The 10708-nt window shown below is 36.9% G+C and overlaps 1 long non-coding RNA gene across 1 annotated transcript; it reads left to right on the forward strand.

Annotated features, from left to right (window-relative positions):
• The first annotated feature begins 7928 nt into the window (after positions 1-7928).
• LOC127263258 (uncharacterized) lies at positions 7929-9734 on the forward strand. The gene is made up of 3 exons (XR_007841419.1): positions 7929-8082; positions 8836-8960; positions 9663-9734. It is a non-coding gene; the product is annotated as an uncharacterized LOC127263258 (long non-coding RNA).
• The last annotated feature ends 974 nt before the right edge of the window (positions 9735-10708 follow it).

Here is a 10708-nt window from a genome sequence, read left to right on the forward strand (position 1 = left end):
ATGTTTGATTGATAATATGTGAATATCATAAAACTGTAATATGTGATTAATATTTTGTGATTATGCGGTTTGAGCCTGCGAGCTCCGTATATAAATTAGTTTAAGCTTATGAGCTCTGTATGTGATATGGTTGATCGTGTGAACTCTATATTTGATGTTGAAGGAGTCTGTGAGCTCCAAAATTGATGTGGTTTGAACCAGTGAATTCAATAATATCTGTATATTGTGAAATACGTTGCATTGCATTTTCATTAAGCATGCATATCATGCATTGAAATGAAATAAGATGGTTTTACTATGTTAGACTACTGATTATACACCGAGGGCGGGAGAGGCGACCTGGGAAGAAGCGACCTGGGGAAACCTGGTGTAGGCTACCTGGTGTAGGCCACCGTCTATTGTGACTTTACATACAATGTATAAACAATGCATTCGGAAGAGACGACTTGGGAAGAAGCGACCCGGGGAAACCTTGCGAGGAAACCCGGTGTAGGCTACATGGTGTAGGCCACCGTTTGATTTGAATATGAGGATATTGAGCTCTTTCCGGTGTATAGCAGTGTGTCTAGGGGCCCTGGAGAGTATTTCATAAATAAATTGGTGATTTCAAACGAGAGCACATTCTGCATAGTGAGAATTTTGAGATAAACTTCACATCATGCATAATTTCTACTTACAGAGATTTATAAATCTCACTCAATTTATGCATTGTAGGTAATCCTGATGATATATGACGTGATTGTAAGACTGGAGTAGCCGTGGCGCTCTTACAAGCATTTTGAGTTACCGTGTACATAGATGACGACCTGCGGGCAGGACCGTGGCTTATTTTGCTTCCGTTGTTCTATATTACGTCTGTTTTAGAAGTTGTATGGTGTTGTTATAAATAGTATGTCAATTGTGCAGTTTTTGATATAGTTTGAGATCCTTTTGGTGAATATTAACAGGCTACTGTTGAGTTATGTTATGTTTTGCTGAGAAAAAAAAAAATTTATAGTAGGTGAACAGGTTATTATATATGTAAGTAATTAAGAGGGATTATAGCATGTTTATCGTCTTCTTATATGAAAGATTGGCGTTAGTAGTATAGTGTAAGTGTGGTCGTGTCATGTAGTCTGGCCTATCGGCTCAACCCTTTAATCCTTACCCAATCCATTTGCCCAAACCCACCTTACCCTAAACACAATTTGTTATGTTGTTGGTTTTGTTATAACCGTGAGTGAGTTTGTTAGGGTGAGTTAGTTTGATAGATATATTAGAGTGGGTTTTGGGGTAAATAGATATAGAGAGATCGAAAGTTTGAGAGAGAGAGGTGAGGGCGTGACTGGGGTGTGAGTTGGAGAAGAACCGAGAGAGAGGGAAAGAAGCCGAGAGTGATTATGGTGAGTTTCCGGTGAGGTTTGGGACCCTTTTCTTGTGCTGATTCTAGTGGGTGTCATGGCTTGGAGTGACGAGCCGACCTCCACCTTGAGGCGTGGTTACCTCGGGCCATAATTGCACCTGTGGGGCTGAGCCGAAATAAGTCATCCCTCACCGCTGCAGAACGTTTGAAGCAGTTCGGGTTTAATTGGAGAATTATTGAGGTTGTGCGTCGTTGCCGGAGGAAACCGATCTCTGTCTCTGCTGCTTGGTAGCAAAGCCACTGCCAACTGCTGTTGTCCGGGTCTGTTCTGGAAGAGGTCACACGCTGTTAGAGAAGATGACCGGAGGGAGCTTCTTCCGGTCGTCTGCTGCTGTTTGTCGCTGGTTTGAGTAAATCGGAGAGTCATCGTCGTCTTCGTGGGTCGGCGGCGGCGGATCGAAGCAACAATATAAAATCTATTTTTCTTTCTTCTCGGTCGAACATGGAGCAGTTTTGATTTCATTTTGGTTTAGATTTAATTTGGGTTTATTCGATTTAATTTGCTTCCGCTATTACTAATTGATTTCATATTTTGTATACGAGGTTTGTTTGATAAATCCAAAGAATGCGGGAATAAATTCATAGTGGAACCATCCATGCCTTGATGTTGGACGACAAAATTGGTCCAGCCCCTGTCTTTCTCAGTGGTACGAGTAAGCGACCAGCCTTCGTGGTCGGGCGCCAGCTCTTACCATCCAGCGATCCCAACACCGGATCGTCACCCATGATGGGGAGATGGGCGACCAGAGCCACATCCATTAAGGTTGGACTGATTGGACCAGAAGGGAGAAGGAAAACGCCCAGTTCCGTGTTCCAGAAGGCCGCCATGGCCAGAAGGACTTTATCATGAAAATATGGGGGTTGGGTGGAAAGGTAAATGGCCTTGTCGATCCCCTGTCGTCTCCATTGCTCGCCGAAGGTGGGAGATAACCTGGAATACCAGGAACGGAAGGCTTCTTTTGGATCCGTAAGATAAGTCTTGATGTGGTCATTAACGCGTTTAGGTTTGAAATCTGGATTGTTGATGGCTAAGGGAGTGACTTGAGAATGATGCTTCTCATGCGAGAAGCATCTTCGGAAGTAGTACAATAGGGACGCAAAGTTGGGGTAAGAACAGCAGAGGAAACAAAGCGGATTTCTGGGTCAGAACCATCGAAAGGCAGAGCAGGGATGTACTAGTTGGCCATGATCACAGCAGGTTGAAGCTCGAGTGAGGGAAGAAGAAGTTTAACAGGAGGAGAAAATAATTGGAAAATGGAAGGCGTAAGGAAGAAGACGAAAGTGGATGGGTTTTAAGTGGGGTTTTTCGCAAATCCTGTGATGGGACAGCGTAATGATGAACAGACTTCCTAAAAATTTCACATCTCACATTAATCGAGAAGTGACAGTAGGGAGTCGGGCGGGAGGAGGCAAATTGTTATATATTAAAATATTTTAGGGTTTTTTTGGCCTATAAGTAGATTCTAACGTTTGGGCTTGCGGATAAACTCAAAAAGAAAGTGGGCTTTCAAACACCCATTGAGGGAAAAGGTCAGCCAGTCGGTAGCTTGGTTGGTTGGTTGGCCAGTCAGTAGCTTGGTTGGTTGGTTGGCCAGTCAGTAGCTTGGTTGGTCGGTTGGTCAGTCGGTAATCCGCCTGGTCGGTTGGCCAATCGATAGCCTGTCTGGTTGGCTGGTCAATCAGTAGCTAGTCTAGTCGGCTAGTTTGTCCATAGTCTGTCTGGTCAGCTGGTCAGTCAGTGGCCTCTCTGGTCAGCTGGTCTGTCCACAGTCTGTCTGGTCGGCTGGTCGGTTGGTAGCATAGAATGTAACTGAAGAACGGTTCTTCAGGCGGTTGCAACCGCGAGGTGGTTTTTGTTAGTTACAACCATAAGAGGGTTCCTTAGGACAGTTACAACGAACTGCGCACACGATCCGATAATTGACTTGGAGGGCATATAACAGGCAACTCGCGTCCGGCAAAGGACATCTTCAATCAACATCAATTTCAGTGAAATTCACTTTGGGGATCATCTTTTTATCTTTCAGTATCTGTTACTTTTATTTTTCTTGCATTTTGTACGGTATCTAGGGATCTTCAATTCCAGATATTATCGTAGTCAAATTCGAATTTATTTTTGGATTTTACTTTTTATTGTTGGTTGAAAACGACATCAACAATAGTATTTGTGTTCTATGTGCTAGGTTGCTATGTGATGTATCTTGGTGCATGTGAGGATCTATGTGTTCTATGTGTGATATATTTTGTCTGCATTAATGTTTGTTCGTAGATGCAGCGAGGGACAAAAGGCGATGATGAAATCCATTGCTGCTAGGTAAGTCTATATCTAGTAAATACGTATTGGGATTTGGTTAAATCACGGCCAAAATAGGTGGAGATTATTGAGAATTTTGGCCGTTTGAGGCCTAACCTGACAAGTCCCTCGATAAATAAATGAGTTGGCCAACTCCATAGTCCGGCCCACTGGATCAGCCCAACCCTTTAATCCTAACCCAATCCATTTGCCCAAATCCACCTTACTCTAAACACAATTTGTTAGGTTGCTGGTTTTGTTTTAACCCTGAGTGAGTTTGTTAGGGTGAGTGTTTGATAGATATATTAGAGTGGGTTTTGGGGTGAATACATATAGAGAGATCGAGAGTTAGAGAGAGAGAGAGGTGAGGGCGTGACTGGGGTGTGAGTTGGAGAAGAACCGAGAGAGAGGGAAAGAAGCCGAGAGCGATTCCGGTGAGGTTCAGGACCCTTTTCATGTGCTGATTCCGGTGGGCATTGTGGCTTTGAGTGATGAGCTGACCTCCACCTTGAGGCGTGGTTACGTCGGGCCATACTTGCACCTGTGGGGCTGAGCCGAAACAAGTGGTTCCTCACCGCCGTAGAACGTTTGAAGCAATTCGGGTTCGATTGGAGAATTATTGAGGCTGTGCGTCATTGCCAGAGGAAACCGATCTCTGTCTCTGCTGCTTGGTGGCGAAGCCGCCGCTGACCGCCACTGTCCGGGTCTGTTCTTGAAGAGGTCACGCGCTGTTGGAGAAGATGACCGGAGGGAGCTGCTTCCGGTCATCTGCTGCTGTCCGTCGCTGGTTCGAGTAAATCGGAGAGTCATCATCGTCTTCGTGGGTCGGCCGCGGCAGATCGAAGCAACAGTCACTACCAAAAAATTCGTTTTTTGTAGCCGATATGTAGTCTGTCAAAATAAATTCGTCACATAAAGTGTCTTTTGTTACGAAAGTTTTCGCGACAAAAAAGTTTAATGATTGGTCAACTTTTTTTTGTATTTATTTCGATAATTTATCCGTAACAACTATGTTTTGGACGGATTTTCATCATATATATTTGTTACGTAATTCAAGCCGTGACAAATAGGTCAATTTTAAAATTTTCTATGTATTTAGAAAATCTAAATAGAATTATTTTAAAATTTTTTTTAAAAAAATTTATTTTGATAGTTATTCGTAACAATTACATTTTGGACGGAATATCATCATATATATATATATTTGTTATGCAATTCAAGCCGTAACAAATAAGTCAATTTTCAATATTCTATATATTAAAAAAATCTGAATATTGTTATACACGTAGTTATTACAAACTCATTATGTAATGTATATGTAGTAGTAGTGTGGATGCCTTATTGGCATGATACTAACCATACATTCATTCTCATCCTTTTGCCTATAAATACATGTACGAATTGAGAAAATAAACAATCAATTCACAATCCTTTCCCCCCCTTATGTGCCTGCATTCATTGCATACTTCCACCCTCCATTCTTTTTCCTCTATTATATATATACAATACGTAAATATTACACTAATATATACATACGTATATCTATATTTACCAATATATTAGATTATTCTATAATACGTTCTCAGCATGAAGGCTCTTGCTTATTTTATTTTTGGTAAATTTTATTTTTATACTATCTATTTTCTATACTCACAGCTCATAGCATGTCTTTTATTAGTTGAGAAAAATAATGAGTTACTAATGAAAAATCATCAGTCCCGGCCCACTGGTTCCAATCCGTTTCCTGAAGCGAATGTGATATTTTCTGAACGAGGCCGAGGATGTGGTCGTGGTCGTGAGAGTCAATGCGGTCGATATACCTTTTACAATCACTGCGGTTTTGACATTAACAGGAAGCAGAGTAAACCCAATATGGGGATATAGCCGAAAAGGCTAAATAAGGAAAGAGACAAATCGACATTTATAATCAGTGTGACATTGAAGGCCATTGGGCCAATACCTGCAGAACATCCAAACACCTACGCGATCTTTATCGAACCTCACTGCAGAAAAAAAAAGGGAAGGAGGTCGAGACTAATCACATTGATAATGATGACGACCCCGATGATGCTCTTCTGGATTACGACACAACGCATCTTGATATAGCGGATTTTGTCGTAGATCCAGTAAACCCCCAGTGACTGACATACTATGTCATTTTATATTTTGCTATTTTATATTTTGTAATATTTAAATTATCGCATACTACCTTTTTGTAATGTATGTTGTAATATTTATATTTGCGTTTATTTATATTTGAAGGTTGAATGGATGCCAAACAAAATGAGGCAAATATATGTTTCATTGACAGTGGAACAACACATACTATATTGAAACACGAAAATTATTTCTCCCATTTGAGAAGGGAAAAAATGAATGTCAATATAATAAGTGGCAGTGCAAAATTACTTGAAGGCTCTGGAGAAGCCATTGTATTTCTCCCCACGGGGACGAAAATTGTGATACAGTATGCACTATTGGCCACTAAAGCTCGAAGAAATTTACTAAGCTTTTAGGACATTTAGAAAAATGTTTATCACATTGAAACTATTAAAGATACTGATGGTGAATTTTTATTGATAACCAATATCATTGATAAAAAAATTGCATCATTGAGAGATTACCCTCACTCTCTACTGGTTTATATTATATCAGATTAGGTGTTGTTGAAGCAAACCTCACGGTAGATCAAAAGACTATCGATTTTCAAATATGGCATGATTGCCTTGGGCATCCTAACAGTATAATGATGAGACGAATAATTGAGAATTCGCATGGACATTCATTAAAAGGCCAAAAAGTGTTCAAAATCAAATGAGTTAACCTGTGTTGCCTACACTCAGGGAAAATTGATAACCAGACATCGCCAACTAAAGTAGGTATTAAATTACCTACATTTCTGGAAAGAATACACGGGGAAATATGTGGACCAATAGACCAACCATGTGGGCCATTTAAATATTTTATGGTGCTTATTGATGCATCTACCAGATGGTCACATATTTGTTTATTATCTACTCACAATATGGAATTTGCGAGATTATTTACCCAAATTATTAAATTACGGGGACAATTCCCTGATAATCAAATTAATACTATATGTTTGGATAATGCTAATACTCAAATTCAAACATGTGGGCGAAAAATGCTATCCTGCTTTATTGAATATTCATCGAATGTATTTGATGATTATTGTATGTCGATTGGAATTAATATAGAGCACCCAGTTGCTCATGTTCATACACAAAATGGCTTGGCAGAATCACTTATTAAATTATTGCAATTGATTTCTAGACTATTACTGATGAGGTCTGTGTTGCCCGTATCAGCTTGGAGGCATGCAATCTTACATGCAGGAACACTTATAAGAATGAGATTGACAAACTATCACAGCTATTCCCCGATATAATTAGTATTTGGTAACGAACCAAATATATCCCATCTATGTATTTTTGGGTGTGTTATTTATCTCCCTATTAAGATTTTAACGAGGCACATTCCTTGTACAAAGACATTCAAGGGGGAGTGTTATACACGTAGCTATTACAAACTCATTATGTAATGTATATGTAACAGTAGTGTGGATGCCTTGTTGTCATGATTACTAACCATACATTCATTCTCATCATTTTTCCTATAAATACATGTAAGAATTGAGGAAATAAAAAATCAATTCACAATCCTTTTACCCCTGCATTCATTGCATACTTCCACCCTCCATTCAGGATTTCATCTATTATATATATAATATATAATACATAAATATTACACTAATATATACATACGCATATCTATATTTACCAATATATTAGATTATTATATAACATATATAATTATTTTAAAAAATAAAGTTATTTTAGAAATTTAATAAATTTATTTAAAAAATAAATAAAAATAAAAATATGAAAACGCTTTCATAAATCTTACCTAAAATATAAATTAAAAAAATTAATTATTTTTTAAAACATAAAAATATATTATTAAAAAAATTAAATAAAAACACAATCATATAATATTTAAAATAAATAAAAAATCAGCACTAAAAAGTATTTTCAAATTTTTAGAAAATTTTTAAAATCATTTAACGATTTTGAAAAAAATTTACAAATTATTATTGTTATTATTATTATTATTATTATTTGTTAAAAGAAAACTAAAAATAAATCCTAACCCTAATCCAATATCCTAAACCGAAGCCCAACTACACCCTCAAAGTGATTCCTCGCACATAGCTGCTCGTCTGCCCCATCGTTGCCTCGCACCGCCGTCCCCAACTCCGACCAACAACGTCTTCCACCAGCCAAACTGCGGCTTCCACCATTTGTCTACGCCCTCCGATCTGCAGTGTTCTGATCCAAAAGATGACTATATGCTGTTATCCCCAAAGGTTTGTGTTGTCTGCCATTTTTTAATTGTAAGCCCTTCTAATTTATTTGTTCTTCGATTTATGTGTTCTTCGATTTATGTGGCTAGTTCAATCGTCTATTGTTTTTATTTTAATAACGTGTATTATGTGCTTTGCCCTGATTGAGTAGAATTTTGTTCGAATTGGTTCTCTTATATACATTTTTGAATGATTTCATGTTTCTTTTGGTGTTGATATTCCTTTTTTAAGACATGATCTGAAACTTAATTCATAAATTTTGATGGTCCTATGCTATTGTCTTCAATCTTAATTTCCATGTTTTTTTTTTTCTGCATATTATAAAATTTCATGAATGAAGCTTCTGCCACTTAGGTTTTCAATGTCCCGAGAGAATTACATCATAGAATCACAAAACTTCTACCCAAAGCTTCCCAAAAAATCTTATCTCGATGATTGTTTTTTGGCTGATGTTTGTATATAAAGTGGGGAGGAAGGGAAAGAACACTATGCAATACGTTTTTATTATTCTATAAATGAAAAAAAAAATAACATAATGTATATATGTTTAAAGCATTGTGAACTGAAGACCATGCTTTGTGTTGTTTTGGGTATCTTCTTATTTGATATAAAATAATCTATTCTAGTCGTTGTGATTAGTGCTTACTATAGCATAGTAGAGTCCCTTGTGCTGAATGGAATTAATGAAGATGATGTTACATACTAATTATATATTACACAGTCACAATTATCATTGCTAACTCAAGTTCTTTACAGGCTATTTCGGTTGGCGCATAACACTACTTCATTAAAATAATAACTACTTTGTGCGGACTCTACATATTTCTTGGCACCCTTACAGTGACACACTTGGGAATCTTGTCTTCTGATTATGTTTTTAGGTAATACTTCATTCTTGGTAGCTGAAATTTTGTTTAGTTAACCAAAAATATAAAGTTGGATGGTTTTGCTTTCAACATATGTTCTTTCATTAATGGGTTGTTACCAATACATTATTATAGCAGTTAATCAAGTAAAATCATGTTGCTTTGCATTTATGCATTTTTTTTAAAAAAAAATCGAGAATCCATTATTAGTACACATATTTTGTATTATGTATGATGAGCCTAACAAGCTTCATAGCACTAAATCTCTATGAAAGGGCTCATCTTTTATAAAGCTTCATTGATCTCTAAACTTTCCAGTGTTATATATATGGGTTGCACTCTGAATTACATGATACATTTTCAGTTCAATACACTTTATGCCGTGATGAAGTTTATGAACTGTCAAATCCCCAATTTTTTTTTTCTTTTTGTCCAGTATGCTAGTAAAATCCCCAATACACTATGAATTGCATTTTTTATGGTCTAGTTTAATTGTCACCTTCTCAAGAGATCTACAAAATGACTTCATACCGTAAGTTGATTACTTTGGATAAAGGAAGTTAATGTCATTCTTTCCCTAGTAATTTTTGTTGATCACATATTCTTTAAGCTTCGTGGTGTTTGAATAGCACAATTTTTTTCATTTTGGTGTCTGGTATACTATTGGTGCCTGGTGGTGATGAGAGGTATGACTTTATTTTATCCTGTTCCCTTTAGGTAAATGCTTCGAAATATGGACACATGGTTCTCTAAGTTGATTCAACACTAAAGAATTTGAACATGAGGTTGGTTAACCTACGTGCTTAAGGCATTAGGTTCAGGTTTGCTTGAGATATTGATTACTAAGTAAAACCTTGAAATTGTTTTGTTTTTTATATTGCTTGTTTTGTAGCTATCTTCCCAACATTGTTGATTATTTGGAAGTTCTTCTTAAATGTGTGTTGACAGTGATCCCGAGATAATTGAGTAGGTGCAGGAGTATTGCGTATTATCTCTGTCTTCTTCTAACTCTTTTTTCCCCTAATATTATGGCTAGAAATAACCAAGTTCTAGAATGATTTTTCTTGGTAGATATTCACATCATGGTCATACATCATGAAGCACTTGCAGAAGTATCTTGTAAAGAATGTTGGTTTTATTTTAAATTAGTTTATTTTTGAAGATATACTACAATATCCAACATTATTAACAGAGTTGTCACTATTATTCAAAGAAACCCTTAAATAAGATCATTTCAGAGTAGAACTTCCTTAAGAAAGTGAGAAAAACATGATTAACTCAATGAAATTAAGGCCATGGGCAGTCAATCATATTGGCTGAATTAGAGGCTTTTGAAAATTCTTTTCTTGTAAGGGAAACATACCGATCTGACAATGATGCTCTTTTTTTTAGGTTGTCTTCTTGTTTGACAATGGATTAAGTTACACAATATGTCTTGTTGTTCTTTTTGGAAAGGTAATTCACTATTTGTTTTTTATTTCCATTTTTGTGAGGTATTTCTACAATATCTATGATTGGGAATGGTTTAAATAGTAATGTGGATAATATTTAAGATTAAATTTGGTAGTTTAATGAAAGGGATAGCTAGTTGATTTTATTGATATATCTTAGATTGTCCGCTAACTTGTTAAATATGGAACAAGTGCTAACTAACTCATTTGTTGTATTGGATTAACTTATCCTCAAGCATGTCTACTTAATTCAATTTGGTTTGTTGCTATTAATTGTCAAAATGTACATTCTACTGCTCGTTCATTTCCTAG

Source organism: Andrographis paniculata, unplaced genomic scaffold (assembly GCF_009805555.1).
Source record: "Andrographis paniculata isolate CXL003 unplaced genomic scaffold, ASM980555v1 Contig67END, whole genome shotgun sequence".
Lineage (NCBI taxonomy): Eukaryota > Viridiplantae > Streptophyta > Magnoliopsida > Lamiales > Acanthaceae > Andrographis > Andrographis paniculata.